We start from the raw sequence: 16,562 nt of genomic DNA on the forward strand, positions 1-16,562 counted from the left end.
CATGAGTGTGTATGTTAGTTATTGATTAGTTGGGTGAGTATTTGAATGGGACACTAAGTTTGTGTGTGGTTGGATGGGGTGTGTGTAACTCTATGCATAGATGTGTGAATGGTTGATTGACTAGGTGTATGGGTTTAAGAGTGCATGTGGAAACAGTTGTTTGGGTGACTGAGTGTATTTATTTGTGTGTTGGTGAGCGAATATATGTTTTAGTTGTACATCTTCAACAAAGTAAAAAAATAAAAGGCATTGTGTTAGAAGGCGACCCCAGGGGAGACAGGGAGGTTACCTGAACACCCTGAGACCTACCCTCGGGGTAACGTAGCCAGGCACTGTCGGGAGACTCCTCAGGGGAAGAGTCTCATATCTAGGATCGCACACACAGCACCACACAACAAAGAGACATCACACGGTAGGTTCTTGGGAACAGATCTTTTATCTACTCAACTTCATCGGATCTTTATGATCACCAAGGTGGATATGTACAAATAGAGCACGGGCTCAGAGAGTCTCGGTAGGGAAAGGGGGTAGCGGGACAGTCTTTGGGGATCCGGATCAATGAAGGGGCGCACCCAATGCACATCTCACAATCCTCGAGCTGGGGGATACGCTGCGGTCCAGCCGGACCGAGGGAGTCGTTAGCAGCCGCGAGTCACTCAACAGGGCTCAAGCACCAGGTCGGAGGTCTTACGATCTTCAGGGGAGCCGCGAGTCACTCAGCAGGGCTCAAGCACAAGTTCGGAGGTCTTACGATCTTCAGGGGAGCCGCGAGTCACTCAGCAGGGCTCAAGCACAAGTTCGGAGGTCTTACGATCTTCAGGGGAGCCGCGAGTCACTCAGCAGGGCTCAGAGGTTCCAAGGTTGCAAGGGAGCCGCGACCACGTCAGCAGGGCTCTCGTCGTTCCAGAGTCGAATCTGCCCGATAGTCTCAGAGCACCCCTTGTTATAGGTGAACCCCTCTTTGATGTCCGGGGTCCGTGTAGGCAGGGGTCTTAGCGCCTGGGGGCCGCTCGTTGGAGTTTCCTGCCATGTTGACCTTTGATCCTTTCAGGGCCGGGTCGGGAGGAGTCCCAGACACCCAGCAGGCGTGGAGCCAGCCCTCAGGGAGGCCGGAGGGCCGATCGAAACCCATCTCCCGAGGGGAGGCCAGAGGTGCGATGGAAACTGCTCCTCCCTCTCTCACTCCATGGGAGCGCGATGTTCCCCAGCCGGGGCGGCGCCTCTAGGCCTGGGTTGTGCTGGGGCCGGGCGGCCATCGTAGGTGCATGAAGTGGGCACGCGGGCCCTCTGGTGCTGGGAAGATGGAGGGCACGGACAGGGAAGTCCGGGTCGGGTGTGTGTGGGTCCTGGCGGGCAGGACCGGCCAGGCCATGTACTGAGGGACTGAATGAGGTGTGCGGGTCAGGGATGGCCATGCCACAAGGCCGGGTCTAACACGCGTCCCCCCCAGCTGAAAGCCGGAGAGAACTACCCATCCTCTTGGGGGTTCTCTTCGCTGAGGCGGAAGAACCGGGAGAGGCTGTCAGCGTTTGCGTGGTCAGTACCAGGGCGGTGCTCTACAGTGAAATCCATCCCCTGGAGGGAGATTGACCACCGCAATAGTTTGGGGTTTTCCCCTCGCATCTGCATGAGCCATCGCAGGGGGCGATGGTCGGTTTGGACTTTGAAGTGGGTGCCGAACAGATAGGGTCGTAATTTCTTGAGGGCCCAGACTACGGCGAACGCCTCGCGCTCAATGGTGCTCCATTTCTGTTCTCTGGGTAACATCCTTCGGCTGAGGAAGGCTACGGGCTGGTCTAGGCCTTGGTCATTCACCTGTGACAGGACTGCCCCAATGCCATGCTCGGAGACATCAGTTTGTACCACAAACTCCTTGGAGTAGTCGAGGGCCTAGAGCACGGGGGCAGTACACATGGCCGCTTTCAGGGCACCGAACGCCTCCTGGCAGGCAGAGGTCCACAGCACTTTCTTGGGCTGTTTCTTGGATGTGAATTCCGTGAGGGGACCGACAAGGCTGCCGTACCCCCGGATGAATCTCCGGTAGTAGCCGGTGAGGCCCAGGAAGGCTCGGACCTCCGTTTGGGTAGTGGGTGGTTCCCAGGCTCGGATGGCATCAATCTTAGGCTGCAGAGGGGCGACCTGCCCGCTTCCGACTCGGTGCCCTAGGTAGACCACCGAACCTTGCCCAATCTGACACTTGCTGGTTTTTACTGTGAGGCCTGCCGTTAGCACCCTCTGGAGGTGCTGGAGGTGCTCACTCCATCCGGAACTGAAAACCGCGATATCATCTAGATATGCGGCGCTGAACTTTTCTAGCCCGGCCAGGATTCTCTATACCAGTCGCTGGAAGGTGGCCGGGGCATTTTTCATCCCGAAGGGCATCACGCGAAAGCGATAGTGCCCATCCGGGGTGGAGAAGGCGGACCGCTCCTTGGCTCCTTCTGTGAGCGCAATTTGCCAGTACCCGCAGGTTAGATCGAATGTGCTGAGGAAATGAGCCGAGCCGAGACGGTCAATGAGCTCGTCTGCTCGGGGAATGGGGTGAGCGTCGGCTCGGGTGACTTCAGTGAGTCCCCGGTAGTCCACACAGAATCGGAGTTCTGGGGCGACACCGGGGGCCGCTGCTTTCGGGACCAGTTCCACGGGGCTGGCCCAGGAGCTGTCTGAGGGTTCGATCATCCCCCAAGGTCAACATCTTCGAGACCTCGGCCTGAATGCAGGACCGGACTCGATCAGGGACTCGGTAGGCTTGTTGCTTCACCGGCGGGCTGTCTCCGGTGTCCACGTCATGGACACACCAGTCGGTGACTTTGGGGACGAGAGAGAATAGGTCGGGGAACTGCCCTAAGAGCTGGCGGCAGTCCTCGCGTTGCTGGGAAGTGAGGGATGGAGAGAGGTTCACTCCTTCCACGGAGCCATCCTTCTCCTTGGTACACAGGAGGTCAGGGAGGGGATCTGACTCCTCCTCGGCCCCGTCATCGGTGGCCAGCAGCAGGCTCAGCTCCGTCCGCACGAAGTGAGGCTTGAGGCGGTTCACGTGAAGGACCCGAAGGGGGTCCTGAGGTGACTGGACGTCCACCAAGTACGTGACCTGGCTCTTCCGCTCAACAACTTTGAAGGGCCCGGTCCATCTATCCTGGAGGGCGCATGGTTTCACGGGGGCCATGACCCATACCTGCTGGCCCGGCTGGATGCCGACCAGAGTGGCATTCTGGTTGTACCAGCGCTTCATTTCTTCCTGGCTCGCCTCCAGGTTGGCCTCGGCCATTTCTCGAAACTTCCTAGTCTGGTTTCGGAGGGTCAGAACGTATCGGAACACATCTCGGGGGGGGCCTCGGGGCGCCGCCTCCCACCCTTCCTTGACCAGGCTGAGGGGCCCCCGGACGGGGTGCCCGTAGAGTAACTCAAAGGGGCTGAACCCCAAGGATTTCTGGGGAACTTCCCGGTAGGCGAAAAAAAGGCATGGGAGCAGGACGTCCCATTTGCGCCGGAGGGGCTCTTCCAGGCCCGCGATGATCCCCTTCAGAGTCCGGTTAAACCGCTCTACTAGGCCATTTCCTTGGGGATGGTAGGGGGTGGTGAACTTATAGGACACTCCACATTGTTACCACAGGGACGTCATGTATTTGGAGATAAAGTTCGTTCCGCGATCGCTTACAACCTCGCGGGGAAAACCCACACGGGAAAAGATCCCCATCAACGCCCGGCCCACCACGGGGGCGGTGATGGTGCGTAGGGGAATGGCCTCCGGGTATCGGGTGGCATGGTCCACTAGAACGAGGATGAAGTGGTGACCTTGAGATGTTGGGGGGTCCAGGGGCCCCACGATGTCGACCCCGACTAGTTCGAACGGGGTATTGACGACAGGGAAGGGTTGGAGGGGAGCCTTGCGCTTTCCTCCACTTTTCCCACTAGCCTGGCACGTGGGACAGGACTTGCAGTGGGTTTATACATCTGCTTTCATTTTAGGCCAGTAAAAGTGAGTCACTAGGCGACTGTAGGTTTTGTCTTGACCCAAGTGGCCTGCGAGGGCGACATCGTGGGCCAAGCCCAGGAGGAAGTCTCAGAAGCGTAAGGGTACCACCAGCACCCGGGCTGATCCTAGCTCCACCGACTTCTGCTCGCTGTACAAAAGGCCATTTTCCCAATATAGCCGGTGTGTTCCAGATTGGTCGCCCGCGGCTTGGGCCTCTGCTTGCTGTCGGGGTCCAACCAGGGAGGGACAGGTAGCTTGCTCCTGGCAGAACTCCTCTCGGGAGGGGCCCCCCTCGTGGCGCCACTGGGCCAACTCGGGCAGATCGCCTAATTCTGCGATCTGTGCGGGGTCGGACGGTAGGGGTTCGTCGCTGGTGACAGATTCTCCATGTGGGGAGGTATGGGGGACCTTGGCTGGGACAATCCCGTCCTCGTTGGCAGGTGCGTCCTCGACTTCCCCGAGGGGGGGCAGTTGGGCCGCCATAGATCGGGTGGTGGCGCACACCCACTTGGGGAGACCCATCATCCCCAGGTGGGCCTTGCGCTCGACTTGCTGCCAGGGGGAACTTTCTAGGTCGTTCCCCAGGATGCAGTCGACCGGCTGGGAGGTTCTTACTGCTACTTTCAATTTACCGACCACTCCGCCCCATTCAAAAGGTACCAGGGCTACCTTACAGAGACTCTCAGTGTTGTCAGCTGCAATTACAGGGCAAAATATATTGGGGAGGATCTGGTCTTCGTGGACTAAGTGGCTGAGGACACCGGTGATGCTCGCCCCGGTGTCGCGAAGGGCCTCTACCTGTTGGCCATTGATCGTCACTAGCTGCCCGTATTTCTTCGTGTTGGAGGGTAGAAGGCTCCCATGGACCATTTCTCTGTCTCCTAATGAAACCAAGGCCATGGCGGCGGGTTCCCATTCTACGGTCTCCTCAATCTCCTCCCCTAGGGCTACATTGGCTATCTGTCTAGCTGGGGGGGCTGTAGTGGGGACGCGCAGGGCCATGGGGCATTCGGGGTCATTGGCGTAATGCCCGGGCTTCTGGCAACGGAAACAAGTGATGGTCACCCGGTGCCCCCGTCTCACGGGTGGACCGGATACAGCTGGTGGGGGGGCCGGGAAGTGCGGAGGTTGGCTTTTCGGAGGACTGGACTGGGATTCCCTCTGCCCTCCCTGGTTCCCCCCCCTCTCTGGCGGGGTGGTCCCTGACTGGCTCGGGGGTATTCTCCTACAGGGCCCCGGGAGACCCGGGTGTTGGTCCAGCGATCCGCCTCGACAGCCAGCTTCCTCGGATCCGTGAGCTTGCTGTCGACCAGATGCTGGCGTAGCTCCACAAAGCAGTTCGCCGCCAGGTGTTCCCATAACATAAGGTCGGTTAGTTTGTCCAGGGTGGTTACTTTGCTGCCCTTAATCCACCCGTCGAATGCACGGCTTAAAAAGCTCACATACTCCACCCACGTGGTGCCAGGGATCTTCTTGCAGTCCCGGAACCGCTGGTGGTACATCTCTGGGGTGAGGCCGTACCTTGTGAGGAGGGCCTCCTTCATGTGGCTGTAGGAGGTCTGCATGGAGGATGGTAGGTCGAGCAGGGTGTCTCTCCCCTCGCTCAAAAATCGGCCCCACAACCCGGCACCCCAATCTTTCTGCGGGACTCGGTGGGAGGTCATGGCGACCTCGTAGGCCTTAAACCATTGTTGGATGTCATCGTTTTTGTAATATTCCTTGACCACATCTTTGGGGATGTGGACCTTCTGTTCCGCCGGTGGTGGCGCCCCCGGTTCTCCGGGGGCGAGCTTCTTCGCTCCTTGCCTTGAGCTCGATTTCTTTCAAGCTGCGTTCGTGCTCCAGTTGAAGTCTTCGTCCTTCGTTCTCTCGTTGGAGTTTCTTCTCTTCCAGTTCGCCTTGTACTCGCATCTGTTCCACTGCTAGCTTCTTCTCAGCTAATTTTAACTCGCCCTCAATTTTCAGTTTGGCCAGTTCGAGTTTGTGATTACGACTTCTCTCTCTGTCTGCGAGTTCTTATGGGGATAGACCCCCATCTGGTACGAAGCTTCGTACCTGGTTGCTGTTGCTTTCTCTTGGGGAGAGTCCAGCTTCGTCGTGGAGCTCCACCGCTCCTTCTGGGCGGGGGGCTCCGGATTCCACCCAAGCTTTCAGTGCCTTCTGCATATCTTCTTTGGTGTTGAGACCAGTGGTAGCGATTTTTAGTTCTTTGCAGAATTGCTTCAGTTCTTTGTGCGTGTACTCTTCCAGTTGTTCCGCCTGGAACACAGCACTCGCGTTGGTTTCTGTGAAACTCATGGCGTTTTCTTCTGCCGTCTTTGCCAGTAGTGGGTCAGCCGCTTACGGTACGAATTCTAGATGATGGGCCCGAATCCCGTCGCTTGCCACCAATGTTAGAAGGCGACCCCAGGGGAGACAGGGAGGTTACCTGAACACCCTGAGACCTACCCTCGGGGTAACGTAGCCGGGCACTGGCGGGAGACTCCTCAGGGGAAGAGTCTCGTATCTAGGATCGCACACACAGCAAAACACAACAAAGAGAAACCACACGGTAGGTTCTTGGGAACAGATCTTTTATCTACTCAACTTCGTCGGATCTTTATGATCACCAAGGTGGATATGTACAAATAGAGCACGGGCTCAGAGAGTCTCGGTAGGGAAAGGGGGTAGCGGGACAGTCTTTGGGGATCCAGATCAATGCAGGGGCACACCCAACGCACAGCTCCCAATCCTCGAGCTGGGGGATACGCTGCGGTCCAGCCGGACCGAGGGAGTCGTTAGGAGCCGCGAGTCACTCAGCAGGGCTCAAGCACCAGTTCGGAGGTCTTACGATCTTCAGGGGAGCCGCGAGTCACTCAGCAGGGCTCAAGCACAAGTTCGGAGGTCTTACAATCTTCAGGGGAGCCGCGAGTCACTCAGCAGGGCTCAAGCACAAGTTCGGAGGTCTTACGATCTTCAGGGGAGCCGCGAGTCACTCAGCAGGGCTCAGAGGTTCCAAGGTTGCAAGGGAGCCGCGACCACATCAGCAGGGCTCTCGTCGTTCCAGAGTCGAATCTGCCCGATAGTCTCAGAGCACCCCTTGTTATAGGTCAACCCCTCTTTGATGTCTGGGGTCTGTGTAGGCAGGGGTCTTAGCGCCTGGGGGCCGCTCATTGGAGTTTCCTGCCATGTTGTCCTTTGATCCTTTCAGGGCCGGGTCGGGAGGAGTCCCAGTCACCCAGCAGGCGTGGAGCCAGCCCTCTGGGAGGCCGGAGGGCCGATCGAAACCCATCTCCCGAGGGGAGGCCAGAGGTGCGATGGAAACTGCTCCTCCCTCTCTCACTCCATGGGAGCGCGATGTTCCCCAGCCGGGGCGGCGCTGGGAGCCGGGCGGCCATCGTAGGTGCATGAAGTGGGCACGCGGGCCCTGTGGTGCTGGGAAGATGGAGGGCACGGACAGGGAAGTCCGGGTCGGGTGTGTGTGGGTCCTGGCGGGCAGGACCGGCCAGGCCGTGTACTGAGGGACTGAATGAGGTGTACGGGTCAGGGGGTGTGGCTAGGGGTCAGGGATGGCCATGCCACAAGGCCGGGTCTAACACATTGTATGTGAGAGTTGGTGTATATAAATAAGTTTGTGTAAGAGTCAGTGATTGTGAGAGTAAATATATGAATGAGTGTATAATTGTAATGGTGCTTTTTTAACATATTAACGATGAGTTACTATGTGTTTGAATAAATGAGGGGTCGTTGGATAATTGTGTAAGTGAGTAAATTTAAGTGCGATACAATTTTTTCATGAGTGAGTAGGATGACTGCATAACCGACTAAGATGACTGCTGATGTGTCAATGTCTATATATGTGTAAAAGTGCATTTGATAGTGTTCTATTAATTAATGACTACATGTATAGATGATTCTGTTTTTGAATGGGTAGTTGTGTGTGTAGACTTAGGAATCAGTGAGTGGGTATGTAGTAACTGGTATTGGTGTGTCAAGGGTTTCAAATATGGTACTCTGTATTTTACAGTGAGTGATGAAAGGTTATACTAGTGTATGATGTGGTGTATCGGATTGTCAAGTGGATGATGTCATCAGTGATGTCATCAGTGATGTCATCAGTGATGTCATCAGTGATGTCACTGACCATGTCATGAATGATGCAATATGTGACATCATCAGCAGTGCATTGTGGGTGTGTGAGTTATAGTTAGCAGAACTAACTATAACGGAGGAATTTCTATGGTTTTGTACGAGTGAAATGGGCAGGTAAATATAACACCCCTGAAACCTATGGTTTTTTCAGTGAATTTCAAAGGTTTTTTAAATGCTAACTTTTAAGTATGATAGTAGTTATATCTATTTTTTGTACTGATTTTCTACAGTTTTTTAACTGTTTATTTATACATATTTTATTCATTTAATAACATTATATATTTTTCTGAAAATTGCAAAAAAACATTTTTTAATTAAAACTGAAATATTGATTAATTTTCTTGTTTTCATTTTTTATTTTAATACATTTATATCATTTTCTTTAAAAAAAAAATCTAATTGTTTTCGCAGTCGCGCACTCAAAGTGTACACATCACGGTGGGTGCGCGCATTCTAGCCTCCATTTTAGAAAAGTCATGAAGGATCCGTGTATGGTGTGCGACGGCTTCGTGTTTTTCAGTTACATCATATACATTTAATATCATGTGATATGCGCGATTGGTATGCGACCAGTCTGCGACTCCTGCTCCTGCGCATTCGCGACACATGCGCATTACGGTACGAGATGTTTGCACGCTTGCGGGTCCCGCGTGACATCATATGCGTGCTGGGGCGCGCTGGGTGCGCGACTCCCGCAAAAAAAAATTATGTTCCAAAATGATATGTATGTGTCTTTAATATACATATTAAGGCAAGAGATTATGAAAGATATTCATCAAAATAATATATTTGTACTTATAAGAAACTTATATTATTTTTAAATATATTTTCGCGAAGTCGGGTGCGTGCGTCGTGAGTGCAGAAAACCAGGTCAGCAGAGCTGCTGTAGAGCCAGAGAACCAGGTCAGCAGAGCTGCTCTAGAGCCTAAGAACTAGGTCAGCAGAGCTGCACTAGAGTCAGAGAACCAGATCAGCAGAGCTGCTGTAGAGCCAGAGAAACCAGGTCAGCAGAGCTGCTTTAGAGGGAGAGAACCAGGTCAGCAGAGCTGCTTTAGAGCCAGAGAACCAGGCCAGCAGAGTTGCTTTAGAGCCAGAGAACCAGGTTAGCAGAGCTGTTTTAGAGCCAGAGAACCAGGTCAGCAGAGCTACTCTAGAGCCAGAGAACCAAATCAGCAGAGCTGCTTTAGAGCCATAGAACCAGGTCAGCAGAGCTGCTTTAGAGCCAGAGAACCAGGTCAGTAGAGCTGGTCTAGAGCCTAAGAACCAGGTCAACAGAGCTGCTCTAGAGCCAGAGAACCAGGTCAGCAGAGCTGCTGCAGAGCCAGAGAAACCAGGTCAGTAGAGCTGCTTTAGAGGGAGAGAACCTGGTCAGCAGAGCTTCTATAGAGCCAGTGAACAATGCCAGCAGAACTGCTTCAGAGCCATAGAACTGGGTCAACGGAGCTGCTTTAGAGCCAGAGAACCAGGTCTGCAGAGCTGTTGTAGAGCCAGATAACTAGATCAGCAGAGCTGCTCTGTAGCATAAGAACTAGGTCAGCAGAGCTGCTCTAGAGCCAGAGAATCAAGTCAGCAGACCTGCTGTAGAGCCAGAGAAACCAGGTCAGCAGAGCTGCTTCAGAGAGAGAGAACCAGGTCAGCAGAGCTGCTTTAGAGCCAGAGAACCAGGTCAGCAGAGCTGCTCTAGCTGACACTGACTGACTGACACTGACTGACACTGACTGATTTACACTGACTGACACTGATTGACACTGACTGACACTGACTGACTGACACTGATTGACTGACACTGACTGACTGACACTGATTGACTGACACTGACTGACACTGATTGACTGACACTGACAGACTGACTGACACTGACTGACTGACATTGACTGACATTGATTGACACTGACTGACTACTCTCTACTACTCTACTTCTGACTCTCTACTACTCTACTACTCTCTCTCTACTACTCACTCTCTACTACTCACTCTCTACTACTCTCTACTACTCACTCTCTACTACTCTACTACTCTACTACTCACTCTCAACTACTCACTCTCTACTACTCTACTACTCACTCTCTACTACTCACTCGCTACTACTCTCTACTACTCACTCTCTACTACTCACTCTCTACTACTCACGCTCTACTACTCTCTACTACTCACACTCTACTACTCTCTACTATTCACTCTCTACTACTCACTCTCTACTACTCACTCTCTACTACTCTCTACTACTCACTCTACTACTCTCTGCTGCTCTCTAGCACTCACTCTCTACTACTCTACTACTCTCTCTCTACTACTCACTCTCTACTACTCTCTCTCTACTACTCTCTACTACTCTCTACTACTCACTCTCTACTACTCACTCTACTACCCTCTACTACTCGCTCTCTACTACTCACTCTCCACTACTCACTCTCTACTACTCTCTCTCTACTACTCTCTACTACACTCTCTACTACTCTCTCTCTACTACTCACTCTGTACTATTCACTCTCTACTACTCACTCTCTACTACTCTCTACTACTCACTCTACTACTCTCTGCTGCTCTCTAGCACTCACTCTCTACTACTCTACTACTCTCTCTCTACTACTCACTCTCTACTACTCTCTCTCTACTACTCTCTACTACTCTCTACTACCCACTCTCTACTACTCACTCTTCTACTCTCTACTACTCACTCTCTACTACTCTCTCTCTTCTACTCACTCTCTACTATTCACTCTCTACAACTCACTCTCTACTACTCGCTCTCTACTACTCACTCTCCACTGCTCACTCTCTACTACTCACTCTCTACTACTCTCTACTACTCACTCTCTGCTACTCACTCTCTACTACTCACTCTCTACTACTCTACTACTCTCTACTACTCGCTCTACTACTCACTCTCTACTATTCTCTACTACTCACTCTACTACTCTCTCCTACTCTCTACCACTCACTCTCTACTACTCTACTATTCACTCTCTACTACTATCTCTCTACTACTCACTCTCTACTACTCACTCTACTACTCTATACTACTCACTCTGTACTACTCTCTACTACTCACTCTGTACTACTCACTCTCTACTACTCACTCTCTACTACTCTCTACTGCTCACTCTCCACTACTGATTCTCTATTACTCGCTCTCAACTACTCTCTACTACTCACTCTACTACTCACTCTCTACTACTCTACTACTCTCTCTACTTCTAACTCTCTACTACTCTCTCTACTATTCACTCTCTACTACTCACTCTCTACTACACACTCTCTACTACTTGCTCGCTGCTACTCGCTCTCTACTACTCTCTAGTACTCACTCTAATACTCACTCTCTACTACTCTCTACTACTCACTCTCTACTACTCCACTACTCTCTACTACTCACTCTCTACTACTCACGCTCTACTACTCTACTACTCTCTACTACTCTCTCTCTACTACTCACTCTCTACTACTCACTCTCTACTACACTCTTTACCACTCTCTACTACTCACTCTCTACTACTCTCTCTGCTACTCACTCTCTACTACTCTGTACTACTCACTCTTTACTACTCACTCTCTACTACTCACGCTCTACTACTCTCTACTACTCACACTCTACTACTCTCTACTATTCACTCTCTACTACTCACTCTCTACTACTCACTCTCTACTACTCTCTACTACTCACTCTACTACTCTCTGCTGCTCTCTAGCACTCACTCTCTACTACTCTACTACTCTCTCTCTACTACTCACTCTCTACTACTCTCTCTCTACTACTCTCTACTACTCTCTACTACTCACTCTCTACTACTCACTCTACTACCCTCTACTACTCGCTCTCTACTACTCACTCTCCACTACTCACTCTCTACTACTCTCTCTCTACTACTCTCTACTACACTCTCTACTACTCTCTCTCTACTACTCACTCTGTACTATTCACTCTCTACTACTCACTCTCTACTACTCTCTACTACTCACTCTACTACTCTCTGCTGCTCTCTAGCACTCACTCTCTACTACTCTACTACTCTCTCTCTACTACTCACTCTCTACTACTCTCTCTCTACTACTCTCTACTACTCTCTACTACCCACTCTCTACTACTCACTCTTCTACTCTCTACTACTCACTCTCTACTACTCTCTCTCTTCTACTCACTCTCTACTATTCACTCTCTACAACTCACTCTCTACTACTCGCTCTCTACTACTCACTCTCCACTGCTCACTCTCTACTACTCGCTCTCTACTACTCTCTACTACTCACTCTCTGCTACTCACTCTCTACTACTCACTCTCTACTACTCTACTACTCTCTACTACTCGCTCTACTACTCACTCTCTACTATTCTCTACTACTCACTCTACTACTCTCTCCTATTCTCTACCACTCACTCTCTACTACTCTACTATTCACTCTCTACTACTCTCTCTCTACTACTCACTCTCTACTACTCACTCTACTACTCTATACTACTCACTCTGTACTACTCTGTACTACTCACTCTGTACTACTCACTCTCTACTACTCACTCTCTACTACTCTCTACTGCTCACTCTCCACTACTGATTCTCTATTACTCGCTCTCAACTACTCTCTACTACTCACTCTACTACTCACTCTCTACTACTCTACTACTCTCTCTACTTCTCACTCTCTACTACTCTCTCTACTATTCACTCTCTACTACTCACTCTCTACTACACACTCTCTACTACTTGCTCGCTGCTACTCGCTCTCTACTACTCTCTAGTACTCACTCTAATACTCACTCTCTACTACTCTCTACTACTCACTCTCTACTACTCCACTACTCTCTACTACTCACTCTCTACTACTCACGCTCTACTACTCTACTACTCTCTACTACTCTCTCTCTACTACTCACTCTCTACTACTCACTCTCTACTACACTCTTTACCACTCTCTACTACTCACTCTCTACTACTCTCTCTGCTACTCACTCTCTACTACTCTGTACTACTCACTCTTTACTACTCACTCTCTACTACTCTACTACTCTCTACTACTCTCTCTACTACTCACTCTCTACTACTCACTCTCTACTACTCTCCACTACTCTCTCTCTCTACTACACACTCTCTACTACTTGCTCTCTACTACTCACTCTACTACTCACTCTACTACTCACTCTCTACTACTCCCTACTACTCACTCTAATATTCACTTTCTACTACTCACTCTCTACTACTCCACTACTCTCTACTAATCACTCTCTACTACTCACTCTGTACTACTCTCTACTACTCTCTACTACTCACTCTCTACTACTCTCTCTCTACTATTCACTCTCTACTACTCACTCTCTACTACTCACTCTCTACTACTCTCTCTCTACAGCTCTCTACTACTCTATACTACTCACTCTCTACTACTCTCTATTACTCACTCTCTACTACTCTCCCGACTACTCTCTACTACTCACTCTACTACCCATTCTCTACTACTCTCTCTCTGCTACTCAGTCTCCACTACTGACTCTCTACTACTCTCTACTACTCACTCTCTAATACTCACTCTCTACTACTCTCTACTACTCACTCTCTACTACTCTCTACTACCCCCTCTACTACTCACTCTCTACTACTCTCTACTTCTCACTCTCTACTACTCACTCTACTACTCTCTCCTACTCACTCTCTGCTACTCTCTCTACTACTCTCTACTACTCTCTCTCTACTCTCTATTACTCATCCTCTACTCTCTACCTCTCTACCTTTCTCTACCTCTCTCTCTACTACTCTCTACCTCTCTACCTCTACGTCTCTACCTCTACACCTCTACCTCTCTACCTCTCTCTACACGCACACATATGCACATATAAGCATATGCATTTATATATGTATGTGTATATATATATATATATACATACATATATAAACATATATATAATCTGCATATCTATATAAATACAAATATAAATGCATGCATACATATACATATATGCATGTTATGTACATGAAATTTTGATAAACACTAATAAAAGCAAAGCTAAAAAGCCACCTAATTACAAACAGAATTGCTTTAACTTAAACGAGGGCGAGACCTATTGCATTTTGAATGCTTGTTTACTTTGGTTCCATCAAGAAGGCATTCAGATGTGACACATTTGTCATAAATTCTGAATGGTAGCACTCTAGTTCCTCATTAGATCACTGTAGCAAAGCTACTGCTCACCAGGGAAGTCTGCTGCTGGTATTCAAAGTGCATGTTTCAGTCTGCATGTCAGAACTTTTTGATGAAATAGAAGAGGATTTGAGAAGTCAAAATGTGCCCTACGTTTTCTTAAATGTTTTAAATGTTACCACTTTATTCCAATCAAGATGGCTTCAGGTGTGCCATACCTTGTTAGCGCTCTAGTTGTTCTTTAAAACACTCTGGGATTCCTGTCATTGGGCTATACTTGGGCTACATCTCGGTGATATTTGTGCTACATTTGGGCTCTTTTGTCTCTGGTGGCCATCTTGGGAGACTTGTTATGAAGTTTCCTAATTTCCTCATTTACTGCAGTCTCCTCAGTAGGCATACTGTCAGTTTTTTACTTTGATTCAATGAAGAAGGCATTCAGATGTGTCACACATTTGCCATAAATTCAGAATGTTAGCACTCTAGTTGCTCATTAGATCACTGTAGTAAAGCTACTGCTCACCAGGGAAGTCTGCTGCTGGTATTGAAAGTGCATGTTTCAGTCTGCATGTCAGAATTCTTTAATGAAATAGAAGAGGATTTGAGAAGTCACTCAAAATGTTCCCTAATTTTTCTTTCTGCAGCACTAATCACACATTCCATGGCAAAATACACCCTCTCATTTTGTTCCTTTTTAAATTAAATGTTTTAAATGTTACCACTTTATTCCAATCAAGATGGCTTCAGGTGTGCCATACCTTTGTCATAAGTAAGACTGTTAGCGCTCTAGCTGTTCTTTGGAACACTCTGGGAAGCTGCAGTAGAACACAAAGGAATCAACTGACAGTCTCTGCCCTTGTTAGATGTACATGTTTTACTGAGAATGTCAGACTTCATTCTCACATGACTGAGAAAGATAATGTGAATTTACAGAAAATATGCTCTCAGTTTAGCTTATAGATCACCTTCCAAACCTCTGTGGGAAAAGCATGTGAAAATAGTTTTCTCTCAAAGATGATTCATGATATCCCAGCAGAAGGCTTTTTCACATGGTAAAATCACCTTAGAACATACCACAATTCCTAAAATGAGTATGGTACCATCAACAAATGATTTATAATGTAACTAAAGTCTTAAAACCTTCTATTAACTGCAATGCTTTTTAATGAGGTGCTATCATGTATATTGGTCCCAAGATGGCTGCCAACACTTCTTGGATGAAGTGCTGACAGCCAATCAGATCTCACAATGAGATGTGTGGTTAGGCTCCGCCCAGATATGTATATGATTTTACTTTTGATTTTCTGAGGAACTACTGAACGGATTTACACCATATATGCAAAAGGCACATGCCTGACCTGAGGACTACCTCTTTGCCAAATTTCAAGTTATGTTCGTGAAATTTTCAAAACTAATGGGGGCGCTCCGCTCAGCTCCTACCCTGAAAGTCTCGGGGTGATTCGTCAAGCGGGGGCTGAGAAAAAAGGAGGGTCCCAAAACATGTTTTCCCCATGCATTCTCCCATAGGACCTGTTGACGCAGCTACAGCCCGAACTGCTGAATGGAATTACACCAAATTTGGCAAAGAGGTAGTCCTCAGTTCAGACTCGTGCCTTTTGCTTAAATGGTGTAAATCTGTGTAGTAGTTCCTGAGAAAATTAGAGTTAAAAGTACATATATATCTATGGCCGCGGAGGATCCGCGCACCCTCTGCGAACCGTGCGCGCACCCTCCCGATCACGCGCTGAATGCTAATTGGCTGTCGAGTGTCTGTCTACATTCGAAACCAGGAACTGTTGGCAGCCATTTTGTGCCTCGGTAGAAGCGAGGCTGAAGAAGTAAGGGGAATAAGTGTTTAAAACATATAAAGGGGGCAGGGTAGAAATACTATGACCATCTAGTGTTGCTCAGGGGGTCCCAGAAGGACCCCCTGGTGCCCCCTTTTTAAAAAAAAAAAAATCAGCGAAATGTGCGCAGGGTGCGCAGAACCGGACGAAAAAATAAAAAAACACCTGAAGCGCGGGCTTCCGTGCTTTGTTAATAATTAGCCCCCAGGTGGGCCAAATCCCGGGGGCAAAATGTTTATATATTGATAGGGGAGGGGGGCTGCGTGGCCCCCCTCCTGGAGCCCTCGAGGGCCCTGGGGACCGCCACCCCCCAGGGCCGGCTCCTACAGTGTCCTGGGGTGCCCACCCCAGGACACTGTTGTTTGCTATGAGAAGGCGGGAGTCTCCCGCCCTCCCATAGCAAACTTCGTTAGGATTTTGAAAGAGAGAGCAGGTCCTGCTCTCTCTTTCAAAATCCAAACGATATTGCTTTGCCACAC

This window comes from Triturus cristatus, chromosome 1_1 (assembly GCF_964204655.1).
Source record: "Triturus cristatus chromosome 1_1, aTriCri1.1, whole genome shotgun sequence".
NCBI classification, from domain to species: domain Eukaryota; kingdom Metazoa; phylum Chordata; class Amphibia; order Caudata; family Salamandridae; genus Triturus; species Triturus cristatus.